This window comes from Heterodontus francisci, unplaced genomic scaffold (assembly GCF_036365525.1).
Source record: "Heterodontus francisci isolate sHetFra1 unplaced genomic scaffold, sHetFra1.hap1 HAP1_SCAFFOLD_51_2, whole genome shotgun sequence".
In the NCBI taxonomy this organism is placed as follows: Eukaryota; Metazoa; Chordata; class Chondrichthyes; order Heterodontiformes; family Heterodontidae; genus Heterodontus; species Heterodontus francisci.
This window is the reverse complement of record NW_027141369.1, coordinates 3662767-3680484: the sequence shown is the minus strand read 5'-3', so window position 1 is coordinate 3680484 and position 17718 is coordinate 3662767. Positions and strand designations below refer to the sequence as shown.

General features: G+C 48.8%; 1 pseudogene; it reads left to right on the top strand.

The window, feature by feature from the left end:
- Positions 1-820: 820 nt before the first annotated feature.
- On the top strand, positions 821-877 carry LOC137363042 (U4 spliceosomal RNA; annotated as a pseudogene).
- The last annotated feature ends 16841 nt before the right edge of the window (positions 878-17718 follow it).

Below are 17718 nucleotides of genomic sequence, written 5' to 3'. Positions count from 1 at the left end.
GCAGTCAGAACTTAGGCAGCTCGGTAAGAAATCAGCAAACTTGCCATCAAAAGTAGTAATCTCCAGATTATTCCCAGTGCCACGTGCAAATGAGTACAGGAATAGAAGGGTAACACAGATGAATGTGTGGCTGGAAAGATGGTGCAGGAGGGAGGGCTTCAGATTCTTGGGACAGATCGGATGGGTTGCACCTGAACAGAGCTGGGACTGAGTTCCTTGCGGGACATTTTGTCAGTGCTGTTGGAGAGGGTTTAAACTAGTTTGGCAGGGGGATGGGGACCTGAGGGTAGACTCAGATGGGACAAAAGCTGAAATGAAAATGGAAGGCAGAAAATTAATGTCTGGAAGACAGAGGAAACAAAGGTTAGAAAATTAAAAAAAAAAAGTTTGGCAGTGCTCAAGGGTATCTATTTTAATGCAAGGAGTAGAGCAAATAAAGCAGATGAGCTGAAGGCACGGAGAGACACATGGCAGTATGATATCATAGCTATTACAGAAACATGGCTGAAGGAGGGACAGGAATAGCAGCTCAATGTTCCTGTTTACAGGGTTTTCAGACGCGATAGGGAGGGGGATAAGAAAGGAGGGGGAGTGGCAATTTTGGCCAAAGAAACTATTACAGCTGTGAGGAGGGATGATATGTTGTAAGGTTTATCAGATGAGACTATATGGATCGAGCTAAGGAACAAAAAAAGTGGCAATCATAGTACACTGAGTGTACTATGGACCCCCAAACAGTCAGTGGGAGATAGAACAGCAGATATGTAGGCAAATCTCTGAGAAGTGCAAGAACAATAGAGCAGTAATAGTAGGGGATTTGAGTTTTGCGCAGTGGCAATATCGTAGCTAATGAGGTTTAACCGAAGCGTGATTATGGGGAAGCTTTGAGTAAAATGGCTATAACCAATTTTCGAGCTTCGGGCCAGGGAGTGCGCAACACAGTTCGGGTGTTCGTGACGGACAAGGAAGGAGATGCACCGGTCGATCGCACCTTCTTCATCAAGAAAATTCTCTTCGATTGCTGCGGATTTCAAGCGACGGACGTCTTCTGCCTGCAGGATTTCCCCAGCAGTGGATACTTCGAAGTGACGTTCCGGAACGTGGCGGGATGCATCAAGTTCCTGAAGGCGTTCAAGGAGAAAGGGGACCGGGCTCCACTGTCGATCCTCACAGCGGAGCCGCTCTTCACGCTTCCGTCACAACGGGACCGGGTGGTGACAATTCACCTCTACAACCCCCATGTTCCGGTGGTGGATGTACTCACCTTTCTCGCCAGGTACGTCGAGGTGGCCGGCAGCAGCACTGATGTCAAGGACCCCTTTGGGATCTGGACCAGCAAGCGGCAGGTCAAGGTGACCTTGAAGGTAGATCCCAGTGGAGCCATCATCCACCCTCCCTCCAGCTTTGCTATCGGGGGAAGTCGAGGCTTCTTGGTCTACGCTGGGCAGCCCAGAGTTTGCCGCACCTGTGGCAAATCTGGTCACATGGCAGCCAACTGCAGCACGGTTGTTTGCAAGAACTGCAAGGAGGAAGGCCCTCAGACCAAGGACTGTAAGCAGACGAAGTGTTGCAACTTGTGCGGTGCGGCAGGCCATCTCTACAAGACCTGCCCCAAACGTTGTCTCAGCTATGCTCAGGCGGCAAGGTCCAAGGAATGGCCGGGCGAAGGTTCGACGAAGGCGTCCGCTGTCCGAAAGGAGACCAGCAACCTTCTCCGCAGTGAGGAACTTCAGCCTGAGAAGGAAGGGGAGGCAGCTGAAACCAACGACCCAGCACCTATCCAGCGCCCGGAAACCCCTCCTCCACAGACAGAATCAATGGAGGAGGAGGCAGCAGATGGACAAACAGGTCAGTGGCAAGTGGTCCAGAGGAAAACCACAAAGAAAAAACATCCCAAAGCCACCACCCAAACCAGTGGCAAGAGGAGGCTCTCTTCTGAATCAGACTGCAACAACTCCTCTTCACTGGACGGGGAAATGCTGGAACGACAGCCCCTTCAAAAGAGGCGGCAGAACTCCGAGATGGATGATAAAGCATCCCAGCCCCCGGGCACTGGAAGCTGTGATGGGCCCAGCGTGCCCCAACCCCAATGCCCGACACGTAACGAAGAGGCCAACGCATCTCAGCTCTGCGACACCGGGAGCAAAGACACGTCTGGCGCACCTGAGCTCCGGGAGACCGGGAGCTGTGATGTTTTCGAGGAGGAACAGATGGAAGCAGCTGAGGACAACCCAATCCTCTCTGCCTACAAGACCCCCCCGATGTCACCCGAGCGGCACAAACCCTGCATGAAAAATCAGGAGGGGTTTCTGAGCCCAACCAACGTGAAACTGCTTGCGCATACGATGGGTATGCAGGAACATCCCGAAGGGGAAGGACTGGGACTAGCGAGGACAAATGGTATGGGAAGCAACAACTAATTTTTAGTAAAAAATGGGTGTAAGAATTGCTTCCATTAATGTGCGTCGCATTAAATCTACTACGCGATGTGTTTCAACCTTGGATTACCTTGCCAAGGTCAAAGCTGACCTACTGTTTCTGCAGGAGTGTGGAATACCACACCTCAGCACCTACAGGCAGTGGTCGCGATGGTGGTCCCACGGGCCATCGATCAGGTCGGGGGGTAATGACTGCCGTTCCTCCGGCCTGGGTATTCTGCTGCGGGGAGGTAACTTCACCATCTCCGAAGTTAAGGAGGTGGTGGGCGGCCGCCTCCTCGTAGCAGACGTGATGTACAACAACGCTCCGCTCCGGTTGATCAACGTGTACGCCCCGGTACAACGCAGCGAGCGGCTGACCGTCTTCCAGCAGCTCCCACTGCTGCTGGCGACGTCCAGGCCGGTCATCCTAGGCGGTGACTTCAACTGCATCATCGATGCGGCTGGACGATCCGGCAGTGACGACAGCAAACTGGACGCTACGTCCAGATTCCTAGTAGAAACAATTAAGGATGCCAAACTGCACAACGTCTTCAGCAAACCTGCAGACGGAGCGCAGCGCAGATACACATGGTCAAGATCGGACGGGTCTGCCCGTTCCAGGATTGACTTCCTGTTTGTGTCCCGTGCTGTCACGGTCGGATCCACCGACGTCAAGCCGGTGTTCTTCTCCGACCACTGCCTCTTACTGGCCGACTGTCACTTACAGGACGACCAGCGGGTTGGCAGAGGGACGTGGAAGCTCAATGCGACACTGCTGACCCCAGAGAACGTTGAGGAACTCAAAAGGGATTACAAAGGTTGGAGGACGGTGAAACCCCTCTTTGAGTCTCCAGTTCACTGGTGGGAAGCGATAAAGGAGAACATCAAGAGGTTCTTCATCCACAAAGGTGTTCAGAAGGCGAGAGAGAGACAGAGGGAACTGTCCCGACTCCAGAAAATTATGCAAAATCTACTCCGGTTGCAGTCAATGGGGGTCGAGTTCAAGGAGGACCTCCAAGAGGTGAAGAGCCAGCAGGCCTCGCTCTTTGCCAAGGAGGCCTCCAAGATCATCTTCCGGTCCAGAGTCCGCTCCATCGAGCAGGATGAGACGTGCTCGCGTTACTTCTTCCAAAAGGTACACAGAGAGAGCTCTGTTATCAGCAGCCTGAAGGAAGAAGATGGCTCGGTAACGTCTTCGCAGTCCGACATACTAAGGATCAGCAAATCCTTTTATGCTGGGCTGTATGACGCGAAGCCCACAGACAGCAGAGCCTGCCAGTCCTTCCTGTCATCTATCACAGACGTCCTAGATGATAGCAGGAGGGAGAGACTGGACAAGCCGCTAATTCTGGACGAGCTGACAAAGGCCGTCGAGTCTTTCGAGACGAGTAAGACCCCCGGGAGCGACGGCTTACCGGTCGAGTTGTACTCGGCCCTGTGGGACTGGGTCGGCCCGGACCTGCTGGAAGTATACGAGAGTATGCTCCTGGCCGGCAGCATGTCAGAGACCATGAGAAAAGGCATCATCACCCTCATTTACAAGCAGAAGGGGGAGATGGCAGAAATCAGAAATTGGCGGCCCATCTCACTGCTTAATGTTGATTACAAGATTCTGTCCAAAGTCATAGCCAGTCGAGTCAAGTCTGCTCTGGAGTTGGTGATTCACCCCGATCAGACCTGTACTGTACCCGGCAGGAAGATCTCTGATAGTCTCGCGCTACTCAGGGATACCATCGCCTACGTACGGGACAGGAGGGTGGACACCTGCCTCATCAGCCTGGACCAGGAGAAGGCTTTTGACAGGATATCGCACACCTACATGATGGACGTGCTTTCCAAAATGGGGTTTGGGGAGGGAATCTGCAATTGGATCCAACTGCTCTACACAAACATCAGTAGCGCAGTGTCAATCAACGGGTGGGAATTGGAAAGTTTCCCGATCAAATCTGGAGTCAGACAGGGCTGCCCTCTGTCCCCGGTCTTGTTTGTTTGCTGTATTGAACCCTTTGCTGAGTCTATTAGGAAGGATGCGAGCATAAGAGGGGTGACAATCCCAGGCAGCGGAGGCACTCAGGTCAAAACCTCCCTGTACATGGATGACGTCGCCGTCTTCTGCTCGGATCCGCTGTCCGTGCGCAGACTGATGAGCATCTGCGACCAGTTCGAACTGGCCTCGGGAGCCAAAGTTAACCACGGCAAGAGCGAGGCCATGTTCTTTGGGAACTGGGCTGACCAATCCTTTGTCCCTTTCACCGTCAGGTCAGATTACCTGAAGGTGCTGGGGAAATGGTTCGGAAGTGCCGGGGCGTGCACCAAAACATGGGAGGAGCGAGTAGCCAAGGTACGACAAAAGTTGGGCATGTGGGGGCAGCTATCTCTCTCCATTGTGGGTAAGAACCTGGTCATCAGGTGCGAGGCGCTCACGTTGTTGCTCTACGTGGCGCAGGTCTGGCCCATACCTCACTCCTGCGCCATGGCAGTCACCCGAGCCATTTTCCGCTTCGTCTGGGGATCTAAAATGGACCGGGTCCGGAGGGACACGATGTTCAAATCTCTGGACATGGGCGGGAAAAATGTACCCAACGTGGCCCTCATCCTGATGACCACCTTCGTGTGCGGCTGCATCAAGCTATGTGTAGATCCCCAGTACGCAAACTCCAAGTGTCACTACGTGCTGAGGTTCTATCTGTCCCCGGTGTTGCGAAGGATGGGCCTGGTCACATTGCCGCGGAACGCACCATGCAGTTGGGCGGCGCCGTACCACCTATCCTTCGTGGAGCAGTTTCTGCGGAAAAACACCTTTGACCACCGGTCCATCAGGCAGTGGTCTGCACGGAATGCCCTCAAGGCCCTACGGGAAAAGGAAACGGTGGATCCTGTCGGATGGTTCCCCGAGCAGACCGTCAAAGTCATTTGGCGGAATGCCTCATCACCAGAACTTTCAAACAAGCACCAAGACGTAGCTTGGCTGGTGGTGAGAAGGGCCCTCCCCGTCAGATCCTTCATGCACACCCGAAGTCTCGCCCCCTCCGCACAGTGCCCCCACGTTGGCTGTGGTGGGGAAGAGACGGTCGCCCACCTCCTCCTGGAATGTGCCTTTGCAAAGCAGGTGTGGAAAGAGATGCAGTGGTTTTTGTCAAGGTTCATCCCAAGCAGCTCTGTAACACAGGAGTCTGTGCTCTACGGGCTGTTCCCAGGGACGCACACCGAGACAAACATCAACTGCTGCTGGAGGACTATCAATTCGGTGAAAGACGCCCTTTGGTCTGCCCGAAACTTGCTGGTCTTCCAGCGCAAAGAGTTGTCCACCACCGAATGTTGCAGACTGGCACATTCCAAGGTCCAGGACTACGTGCTGAGGGACGCACTGAAGCTTGGGGCAGCAGCAGCAAAGGCTCAATGGGGAAAGACCACAGTGTAAGGTTCCCCCACCAAGCTGGACTGAGGGGCTGGAACCATGGGAAGCCCCTCGAACTGTATCGTTAATATTCTCAATTGCTGTAAATGTAAAACTGCAATTGACATGACAATTGTGAAACGGAAGGGTTGGGAAGAAACTCATGACATTATTGAAAGAAACCGATCTCTTTTGCAATGTTTGTATTTTTTCGTGCTGTTTGGAAACTGATTGGCAATGTAATTTTTACAGATTTTTATGAATAAAGTATATTTTGGAAATAAAAAAAAAAATAGTAGGGGATTTTAACCAACATGAACTGGGATAGTTTTAATATGAAAAGAATTGAGGGAGCAGAATTCTTGAGCTGCATTCGGGAGAACATTTTTAGCCAATATGTAGCAAGTTCAACAAGAGAGGGTGCAGTTTTAGACTTAGTTTTGGGAAATGAAGATGGGCAGGTGGAAGGAGTGGCAGTGGGAGAGCATTTTGGTGGGAGTGATCATAATTCAGTCAGTTTTAACATAACTATGGAAAGGACAAGGATACAACAGGAGTTAGAGTTCTCAATTGGGGCAAGGACAACTTTACGAAGCTGAGGAGTGATTCAGCGAAAGTGGATTGGAAACAGCTACTTGAAGGTAAATCAGTGTCAGAGCAGTGGGAAGAATTCAAACGGGAGATTCAAGGGGTTCAGAGTAAACATGTTCCCACAAAGAAAAAGGGTGGGACGGCCAAATCGAGAGCCCCATGGATGTCAAGGAGCTTATGGGTATAATAAGGCAGTAAAGGAAAGCTTATGCCCGACACAGAGAACTCAATACTGCAGAAAGCCAAGAGGAGTATAGAATGTGGAGGGGGGAAATCAAAAATGAAATTAGGAAACTGAAGAGAAAGCATGAAAGAATATTGGCAATCAAAATCAAGGTGAACCCAGAGATGTTTGATCAATACATTAAGAGTAAAAGGATAACTAAGGAAATTGTATGGCCCATAAAAGACCAGAAAGGTAACTTGTGTGTAGGGGCAGAAGATGTTGGTAATGTTCTTAATGAATACTTTGCATCTGTCTTCACAAAAGAGAGGGGACGATGCAGGTGTTGTAGTTAAGGAAGAGCGGTGTGAAGTATTGGATGTGATCAACAGAGGGAGAGAGGACATATTAATAGGATTAGTGTATTTGAAAGTTGATAAATCACCAGGGCAGGATGAAAAGTACCATAGGCTGTTAAAAGAAGAAAGAGAGGAAACAGCAGAAGGTCTGACCATCATTTTCCAGTCCTCACTGGATACAGGTGTGGTTTTGGAGAACTGCTAACGTTGTACATCTGTTTAAAAAGGGAGTGAGGGATAGACCGAATAATTACAGGCCAGCCAGACTAACCTCAGTAGTGGGCAAATTATTGGAAACCATTCAGCGCGACAGGATAAACTGTCACTTAGAAAGGCACAGATAAATCAAGCATAGTCAGCATGGATTTGTTATGGGAAGATCCTGTCTGACCAACTTGATTGAATTTTTTGAAGAAGTAACAAGGAAGATAGACGCGGGTCGTGCAGTTGATGTAGTCTACATGGACGTAAACGTGCGGGTCACGATCCAAGAAATTTGCAGATGACACAAAGATTGGTCATCTGGTAAATAGCATGGAGGATAGCTGTCGGCTGCAGAAAGATATTGATGGTCTGGTCAGGTGGGCAGAAAAATGGCAAATGGAATTCAACCTGCAGAAGTGTGTGGTGAAGCATTTGGGGAGGTCAAACAAGGCAAAGGAAGACACGATTAATAAGAAAATGCTGATAGGTGTAGAGAAAGTGAGGGACCTTGGAAAAAATGTCCACAGATCCCTGAAGGTAGCAGGACAGGTCGATAATGTGGTCAGAAGGTATGTGGAATCCTTTTCTTTATGAGCCGAGGTATAGAATATAAGAGCAGGGAGGTTGTGCTGTAACTGTATAAATCATTAGTCAGGCCACAACATGAGTACTGTGTGCAGTTGTGATCATCTCATTGCAGAAAGGATGTAATTGCACTAGAGAGGGTACAGAGGAGATTTACGAGGATGTTGCCGGGACTGGAAAAATGCAGCTATGAGGAAAGATTGGATAGGCTGGGGCTGTTCTCCTTGGTGCAGAGAAGACTGAAATGCACAAAATTTTGAGGGGTCTGGATAGAGTTGAGGTGAAGGGTCTATTCACCTTAGCAGAGAGATCAGTGACTAGGGGCATAGATTTAAAGTGATTGGTAGAAAGGTTACAGGAGAGAAGAGGAAATGTTTTTTCAACCAGAGGGTGGTGAGGGTCTGGAACTCACTGCCTGAAAGGGGAGTTGAGACAGAAACCTTCAACTCATTCAGAAGGAGTCTGGATATGCACCTCAAATGCCATAATCTGCAGGGCTGCGGACCAAATGTTGGAAGGTGGGATTCGAATGGGTAGAATGTTTTTCATCTGGCACAGACACAATGGGCCAAGTGGCCTCTTTCTGTGCCTTCAACTTTCTATGATTCTATAAATTACCCAGCTGCTTTAGTGGAATTTGAACTCATGTCTTTGGACCATTCGTGGAGACTTCTGGATTACTCGTCCTGTAAAGTAACCACAAAATCACCATACCTCTGAGATTTTTTACTGGTTTGTAATGTGGATTTCAGTATACACAAATGGAATTGATAATCTGTTTCACTCTGATAATGTATGAATTTTTTGACTGGTAAATAATGTGTATCTCTGTCTTTGTATTTTTCAATTCCGCAGTCTGGATGAGTTCTGTACAGGCATCTAATTTATATCACAGTTTACACTTCATATCAGTTTTGCTCAATCTAATACTGTATGTAATTTTTGGATTGGCAATGTTTAGATCAATCTGCACTATTGGAATTTATACTGCATCTTTCAATTTCACGGTGTGGGTGAGTTCTGAACTGGTATCTAATTTGTGTCTCAGGTTACAGTATCTTTCAGCACCTTTGAAGCTTTCACTGTAAAAAATGTTGGACTTGTATGTCACTCAAGGTACACTATGGGGATATTTAAACATCCTTTATCATGGGTGTGAGCTTTGGGTATGGTATTTAATTTAAATATCAGGCTATATCATTCGGTCAGATTCTGTGCCATTCAATCAGTACCGTGGGCCAATTCTATCTGATATTTAATTGCTAGCTAAGTCTGCATTATATTTAGACTGACACATTGCATTTCAATCTGCTAGTGGGTGTGATTTTGACCTGGGATTGAGGTATCTGACTGTCAATGGGACTGAATTGGGGTGAAATGGAAACAACCTCTTTCTCTCCTGCTTTGTTTGATTGTTGGATTGAAAATGTGCCTCTGGAACTTGGGATCAATGTGAGCCTGACTACTTCTGCAGTCTGAGACTGGGGACCTGATGAACTGTCTGTGCCTCTGTACTCTGAGTGATAATGTACCTACTGTGTGAGAGAGGAGCTGGCTGCACAGTTCCTTGTGCCTCAAGTGCAGGAACCATCACAATTCCTTCAAGTATCTGCCTGCATGAAGAAAAAGTATATCTTATAACTCAAGAACAGATGCGGTGCAAAATATCAGATGAATTAAATTTCTCAATGAATAATCATTAATAACAGCCACAAATGTAGACCAGTGTCAGTATCTGCCTCCACCGAAGTACTGAAGCTCCCAGCTCCTGCATCACAAGTGTTCTGGGCAGATCCATAGAGTCATAGAGTCATACGGCATAGAAACAGGCCCTTCAGCCGACCGCGTCCATGCCGACCATAATGCCCATCCATACTAATCACACCTGCCTGCATTAATTCCATATCCCTCTATGCCTTGCTCATTCAAGTACCTGTCCGGATGCCTCTTAAATGTTGCTACTGTTCCTGCCTCCACCACCACCTCAGGCAGCTCATTCCAGATACCCACTACTCTTTGTGTGAAAAATTTACCCCTTTGATCCTCTTTAAACCTCCTCCCTCTCACGTTAAATCTATGCCGTCTAGTTTTAGTCACCCCTCCCATGGGAAACAGACTCTGGCTGTCCACCCACCTATGCCTCATAATTTTATATACCTCTATCATGTCTCCTCTCAGCCTCCTTTGCTCCAGGGAAAACAGACCCAGCCTATCCAATCTCTCTTTATAACTCAAGCCCTCCAAACCAGGCAACATCCTTGTGAATCTTTTCTGCACCCTCTCTAGCTTAATCACATCTTTCCTGTCGTGTGGCGACCAGAACTGCACACCGTACTCCAAATGCAGCCTAACCAACGTTTTGTACAACTGTAACATGTTGTCCCAACTCTTGTACTCAATGCCTCAGCCGATGAAGTCAAGCATGCCATATGCCTTCTTCACCATCCTGTCTACGGGTGTTGCTACTTTCAGGGAACTATGTACTTGCACCCCAAGGTCTCTCTGCTCAACAACACTCCCCAAGGCCCTGCCATTCACTATATATGTCCTGCCCTGGTTTAACTTCCCAAAATGCATCACTTCACACTTGTCTGCGTTAAATTCCATTTGCCAATCCCTTGCCCACTTTCCCAGTTTATCTATATCCTGTTGTAACATTAGACAACCTTCTTCACTGTCCACTATACCACCAATTTTGGTGTCATCTGCAAACATACTAATCATGCCCCCAACATTCACATCTAAGTCATTAATATATATGACAAACAGAGGGCAAAGCACCGACCCCTGCGGCACACCACTGGTCACCGGCCTCCGATCGGAAAAACAACCCTCCACTACCACCTTCTGCCTCCAATCACCAAGCCAATTTTGTATCCAATTTGCTAGCTTACCCTGGATCCCATGTGTTCGAACCTTCCGGACCAGCCTATCTTGCGGGGCCTTGCTAAAGGCCTTGCTAAAGTCCATGTAGAAAACGTCCATCGCTCTGCCCTCATCAATCCTCTTGGTCACCTCCTCGAGAAACTGAATCAAATTCATTAGACATGATTTCCCACGCACAAAGCCATTTTGACTATCCCTAATCAGACCATGCCTTTCCAAATGCATATAAATCCTGTCTCTCAGAATCCCTTTCAATAACTTTCCCTCCACTGATGTAAGGCTCACCGGCCTGCAGTTCCCTGGCTTATCCCTGCAGCCTTTCTTAAATAAAGGCACAACATCAGCTATCCTCCAGTCTTCCGGTACCTCAGCCGTGGCTAACGATGATACAAAAATCTCTGCCAGGGCCCCAGCAATCTCCTCCCTTGCTTCCCATAGCATCCTAGGATACACCTGGTCAGACCCTGAGGATTTATCCACCTTAATGCACTTCAAAACCTCCAACACCACCTCCTTTGTAATGTTGATATGCTCCAGGATATTGCTGTTCCCTCCCTTGAACTCACTAGATTCCATGACCTTCTCCACGGTAAATACGGACGAAAAATATTCATTTAAGACCACGCCCATTTCCTGTGGCTCCACACATAGATTGCCACACTGATCCTTAAGGGGACCTACTGTCCCCCTAGCTACCATCTTACTCTTAATATACTTATAGAATCTTTTAGGATTCTCCTTTATATTATCTGCCAGGGAAATCTCATGGCCCCTTTTCAAAGAACAAAGAACAGTACAGCACAGTAACAGGCCATTCGGCCCTCCAAGCCTGCGCCGATCTTGATGCCTGCCTAAACAAAAACCTTCTGCACTTCCGGGGACCGTATCCCTCTATTCCCTTCCTATTCATGTATTTGTCAAGATGCCTCTTAAACGTCGCTATCGTACCTGCTTCCACCACTTCCCCCGGCAGCAAGTTCCAGGCACTCACCAACCTCTGTGTAAAGAACTTGCCTCGCACATCCCCTCTAAACTTTGCTCCTCTCACCTTAAACCTATGTCCCCTAGTAACTGACTCTTCCACCCTGGGAAAGAGCTTCTGACTATCCACTCTGTCCATGCCGCTTATAACTTTGAAAACCTCTATCATGTCGCCCCTCCACCTCCGTCGTTCCAGTGAAAACAATGAGTTTATCCAACCTCTCCTCATAGCTGATGCCCTCCAGACCAGGCAACATCCTGGTAAACCTCTTCTATACCCTCTCCAAAGCCTCCACGTCCTTCTGGTCATGTGGCAACCCTCCTAATTTCCTATTTCCTTCTTACGTGTCGTCCTAAATCCCCTATACTCCTCCAGGGACTCACTCGATCCCAGCTGCCTATACCTGACATGTGCCTCCTTCTTTGTCCTGACCAGACCCTCAATATCCCTCGTCAACCAAGGTTCCCTAAACTTGCCAGCCTTGCCCTTCCATCTAACAGGAACATGCTGGCCCTGAACTCTTCCTATCTCACTTTTAAAAGCCTCCCACTTGCCAGACGTCCCTTTACCTGTAAACAACCTCTCCCATTCAACTTTTGAGAATTCCTGTCTGATGCCATCAAAATTAGCCTTCCCCCAATTTATGACTTCAACCTGAGGACCAGTCCTATCCTTTTCCATAACTATCTTGAAGCTAATGGAATTATGTTCACTGGTCCCAAAGTGCTCCCCCACTGACACATCAACCACCTGCCCATCCTCATTTCCTAAGAGGAGGTCGAGTGTAGCCCCTTCTCTAGTCGGGCCATCCACATACTGCTTCAGAAAACTATCCTGGACACATTTAAAAAATTCTTCCCATCTGATCCCTTAGCACGAAGGCAGTCCCAGTCAATATGAGGGAAGTTAAAATCACCTATTATTACAACCCTATAAGTCCTACACCTATCTGTGATTTCCCTACCTATATGTTCCTCCACTTCCCTCTGACTATTGGGGGGTCTATAGTATAATCCCATCAAAGGGATCACCCCTTTCTTATTTCTAAGTTCTACCCATTTGGCCTCACTGGACATTCACCCCGGGATATCCTCTCTAAGTACTGCCGTGATGACTTCCCTAATCAATATTGCAACTCCCCCTCCTCTCTTACCTCCACCTCTGTCACACCGGAAGGATCGGTACCCCGGAACATTGAGCTGCCAGTCCTGCCCATCCCTCAACTACAATTCCGTAATAGCTATAATATCACAATCCCATGTACCGATCCATGCTCTGAGTTCATCTGCCTTACCTGTAAGGCTTCTTGCATTAAAATAAATGCAGTTTATCCATCCAGACAAAACACTGCACTGGGATTGTTCCAACTCCTCTATGCTCTACATATATTTCCAACCATCTTGCTTCATATGAATGAAAGATAAATAAAGTCCGATATGTATATCTCTCAATTCCTTTCTCCCCATACACTTGTTCCACCTTCCCTGCATCGATACTATTTGTCTCAACCTCTCCCTGTGATAGCAAATCCCAGCTTCTAACCATTCACTACATAAATACATATTTCATGAATTCCTCATTGGTTTTATGAATGGCGATTTTATATTTTTGGCTCTTGTTTCACCACAAAAGTAAACATGCCTCCTTGTACTTTATAAAAGCCGTTCATTATTTCCTCACTTTTTTCATTTGTTCATGGGATGTAGGCATCACTGGCTATGCCAGCATTCATTGCCCATTCCAAATTGCCTTAAACAAAGTGGTAGTGAGCTGCCTTCTTGAGCCGCTGCAGTCCTTGAGATGTCGGAACACCAACAGTGCTGTTTGGAAGGGAGTTCCAGGATTTTTACCCAGCGACAATGAAGGAATGGCGATATAGTTCCAAGTCAGGATGGTTTGTGGCTTGCAGGGGAACTTGGTGTTCCCATGCATCTGCTACCCTTGTCCTTTTAGGTAGTAGAGGTTGCGGGTTTGGAAGGTGCTGTCGAAGGAGCGTTGGTGAGTTGCTGCAGTGCATCTTGTAGATGGTACACACTGCTGCCACTGTGCATCGGTGATGAATGTTGAAGGTGGCGGATGGGGGCAATCAAACAGGCTACTTGAGTGTTGTTGGAGCTGCACTTATCCAGACAAGTGGAGAGTATTGCATCACACTCCTGACTTGTGCCTTGTAAATGGTGGACATGTGTGGGGAGACAGGAGGTGAGTTATTCGCCACAGAGTTCCTAGCTGTTGTTCCTAGCAGACCTGCTGTTGTAGCCACAGCATTTATGTGCCTGGTCCAGTTCAGTTTCTGGTCAATGGTAACCTCCAGGATGTTGATGGTGGTGGATTCAGTGATGGTAATGCCATTGATCATCAAGGAGAGATGATTAGATTCTCTCTTGTTTGAGATGGTCATTGCCTGGCACTTATGTGGCATGAATGTTACTGCCACTCATCAGCCCAAGCCTGGATGTTGACCAGGTCTTGCTGCATCTGATCATGGGCTATCTGAGGAGTCACGAATGGTGCTGAACATTGTGAATATCGCCACTTCTGGCCTTGTGATGGAGGGAAGGTCATTGATGAAGCAGCTGAAGATGGTTGGGCCTAGAACACTAGCCTGAGGAACTCCAGCAGTAATGTCCTGTGACTGAGATGATTGACCTGAACAACCATAGCCATATTCCTTTGTGTTAGGTCTGACTCCAACCAGCGGAGAGTTTTACTCCTGATTCCCATTTACTCTAGTTTTGCTTGGGCTCCATGGTACCATACACGGACAAAGGCGGCCTTGATGTCAAAGGCAGTCACTCTCACCTCACAATGCAGTGTTGCTTTAACCCGAAAACAAAAGCAAAATTCTGCAGCTGCTGGAAATTTGAAAAAAAAACAAAAGTGCTGCAAATACTCAGGCCTTCAGGCAGCAAATGTGGAGAGTGAAACACAATTAAGGTTTCAGGTCTGTGTCCTTTCATCTTACGATATGTTTTATGTCCCGGTATGTAAGGTCAGGTGATAGGCGGGGTATAAAGAGCAGTGAGCCGAGGCCCGAGACCAGAAGCAGTGACAGTGTCGGTGGCGAGAGGAGCTGGGGTACAAAGAGCAGTGAGCCGAGGCCCGAGACCAGAAGCAGTGACAGTGTCGGTGGCGAGAGGAGCCGGGGTATAAAGAGCGGTGAGCCGAGGCCCGAGACCAGAAGCAGTGACAGTGTCGATGGCGAGAGGAGCTGGGGTATAAAGAGCAGTGAGCCGAGGCCCGAGACCAGAAGCAGTGACAGTGTCGGTGGCGAGAGGAGCCTGGGTATAAAGAGCGGTGAGCTGAGGCCCGAGACCAGAAGCAGTGACAGTGTCGGTGGCAAGAGGAGCTGGGGTATAAAGAGCAGTGAGCCGAGGCCCGAGACCAGAAGCAGTGACAGTGTCGGTGGCGAGAGGAGCCGGGGTATAAAGAGCAGTGAGCCGAGGCCTGAGACCAGAAGCAGTGACAGTGTCGGTGGCGAGAGGAGCTGGGGTATAAAGAGCAGTGAGCCGAGGCCCGAGACCAGAAGCAGTGACAGTGTCGGTGGCGAGAGGAGCTGGGGTATAAAGAGCAGTGAGCCGAGGCCCGAGACCAGAAGCAGTGACAGTGTCGGTGGCGAGAGGAGCCGGGGTATAAAGAGCGGTGAGCCGAGGCCCGAGACCAGAAGCAGTGACAGTGTCGGTGGCGAGAGGAGCTGGGGTATAAAGAGCGGTGAGCCGAGGCCCGAGACCAGAAGCAGTGACAGTGTCGGTGGCGAGAGGAGCTGGGATATAAAGAGCAGTGAGCCGAGGCCCGAGACCAGAAGCAGTGACAGTGTCGGTGGCGAGATGAGCCGGGGTATAAAGAGCAGTGAGCCGAGGCCTGAGACCAGAAGCAGTGACAGTGTCGGTGGCGAGAGGAGCTGGGGTATAAAGAGCAGTGAGCCGAGGCCCGAGACCAGAAGCAGTGACAGTGTCGGTGGCGAGAGGAGCTGGGGTATAAAGAGCAGTGAGCCGAGGCCCGAGACCAGAAGCAGTGACAGTGTCGGTGGCGAGAGGAGCTGGGGTATAAAGAGCAGTGAGCCGAGGCCCGAGACCAGAAGCAGTGACAGTGTCGGTGCCGAGAGGAGCTGGGGTATAAAGAGCAGTGAGCCGAGGCCCGAGACCAGAAGCAGTGACAGTGTCGGTGGCGAGAGGAGCTGGGGTATAAAGAGCAGTGAGCCGAGGCCCGAGACCAGAAGCAGTGACAGTGTCGGTGGCGAGAGGAGCTGGGGTATAAAGAGCAGTGAGACGAGGCCCGAGACCAGAAGCAGTGACAGTGTCGGTGGCGAGAGGAGCTGGGGTATAAAGAGCAGTGAGCCGAGGCCCGAGACCAGAAGCAGTGACAGTGTCGGTGGCGAGAGGAGCCTGGGTATAAAGAGCAGTGAGCCGAGGCCCGAGACCAGAAGCAGTGACAGTGTCGGTGGCAAGAGCTCTGTTCAGTTCTGTGGACCTGCTTGACCAGCAATAATCGAAGTGTGACATCACAGGAGAGCCGGTAAGTGATTGGTGGGTATTTCTTCCATGTCTGTTTTGTTTTGGCCAAGTGATTTAAATCAGGAGATGTCATTACAGGTTAAGATTACAATTAAATGTTTTTTTTTAAATACTGCCATCCAAATTAATTAAATAAATAGAATAGAGATGGCTGGGCAGGCGATGTGTTACAGCTGTAGTATGTGGGAGCTGGTGGACGCCGATGCAATCCACGGTGACCACATCTTCAGCAAGTGTTAGCTGATTGAGGAACTTTGGCTCAGAGTTGATGAGCTGGAGTCCGAGCTGTGGACACTGCGACGCATCAGGGAGGGCGAAAGTTACCTGGACACTGTTTCAGGAGACAGTCACACCCCTTAGATTAATTACATACAATTTGGACCATGGTCAGGGACAGGAGGGTGTGACTGCGAGTGAGGCAGGTATGGGGATCCAGAATGTAGCTTTGGAGGAGCCTCAGCCAGTGCCCTTATCCAATAGGTACGAGATTTTTGCTTCCAATGTGGATAAGGGCACAGGCTGCAGGGAGGATGAGTGAACTGACCACCCTGGTTCAGAGCGCCATTCAAGTGGGGGGAGAAAAGATAAATATTGTAGTCATAGGGGATAGCATAGTTAGGGGAATAGATACTGTTATCCACAGCAAAGATATAGAGAGTCCCGAAGATTGTGTTGCCTACCTGGTGCCAAGGTTAAGGACATCTTTTCCGGGCGAGAGAGGAATTTGGAGTGGAAAGGAAAGGATCCAGTTGTTGTGATCCACATAGATACCAACAACATAGGTCGGACTAGGAAAGAGGTTCTGCTGAGGGACTATGAGCAGCTTGAGGCTAAATTAAAAAGCAGAACCACAAAGGTAATAATCTCCGGATTACTATCTGAGCCACGTGCAAATTGGCACAGGGTAAATAAGATTAGAGAGGTAAATGCGTGGCTCAAAGATTTTTGTGGGAGAAATGAGTTCCAATTCATGGGACACTGGCACCAGTACTGGAGAAAGAGAGAGCTGTTCCATTGGGATGGGCTGCACCTGAACCATGCTGGGACCAGTGTCCTGGCGAATCGTACAACTAGGCTTGTAGATAAGGCTTTAAACTAAATAGTGGGGTGGAGGGTTCTATTGAAGGGAAGTTTATAAAGTTGAAAAGTAACGAGAGAACAGAGGTGCAGGGTAGTGAAGGGGCATACATTAATCAGAGTGTGACCGGTAGGAACAGAGAATACAAGCATAAGAGTACAGTAGAAATTAGAACTAGAATAGGTAAAAATGGGAATAAGTCAAAGCTTCAGGCTCTTTATCTGAATGCACATCGCATTTGTAACAAGATAGATGAGCTGACGGCACACAGAGAAATAAATGAATATGATTTGATAGCTATCACTGAGACGTGGTTGCAGGATGACCAGGACTGGAATCTCAATGTTCAAGGATATTCGACGTTCCGGAAGAATAGGCAGAAAGGAAAAGGAGGTGGGGTAGCTTTGTTAAAGGAAGGGATCAGTGCAGTTGTGAGGAATGATATAGGTGTAATAGATGGTAATGTAGAATCAGTTTGGTTGGAAATAAGGAATAGCAAGGGGAAGAAATCACGGATGGGAATGGTCTATAGGCCCCTG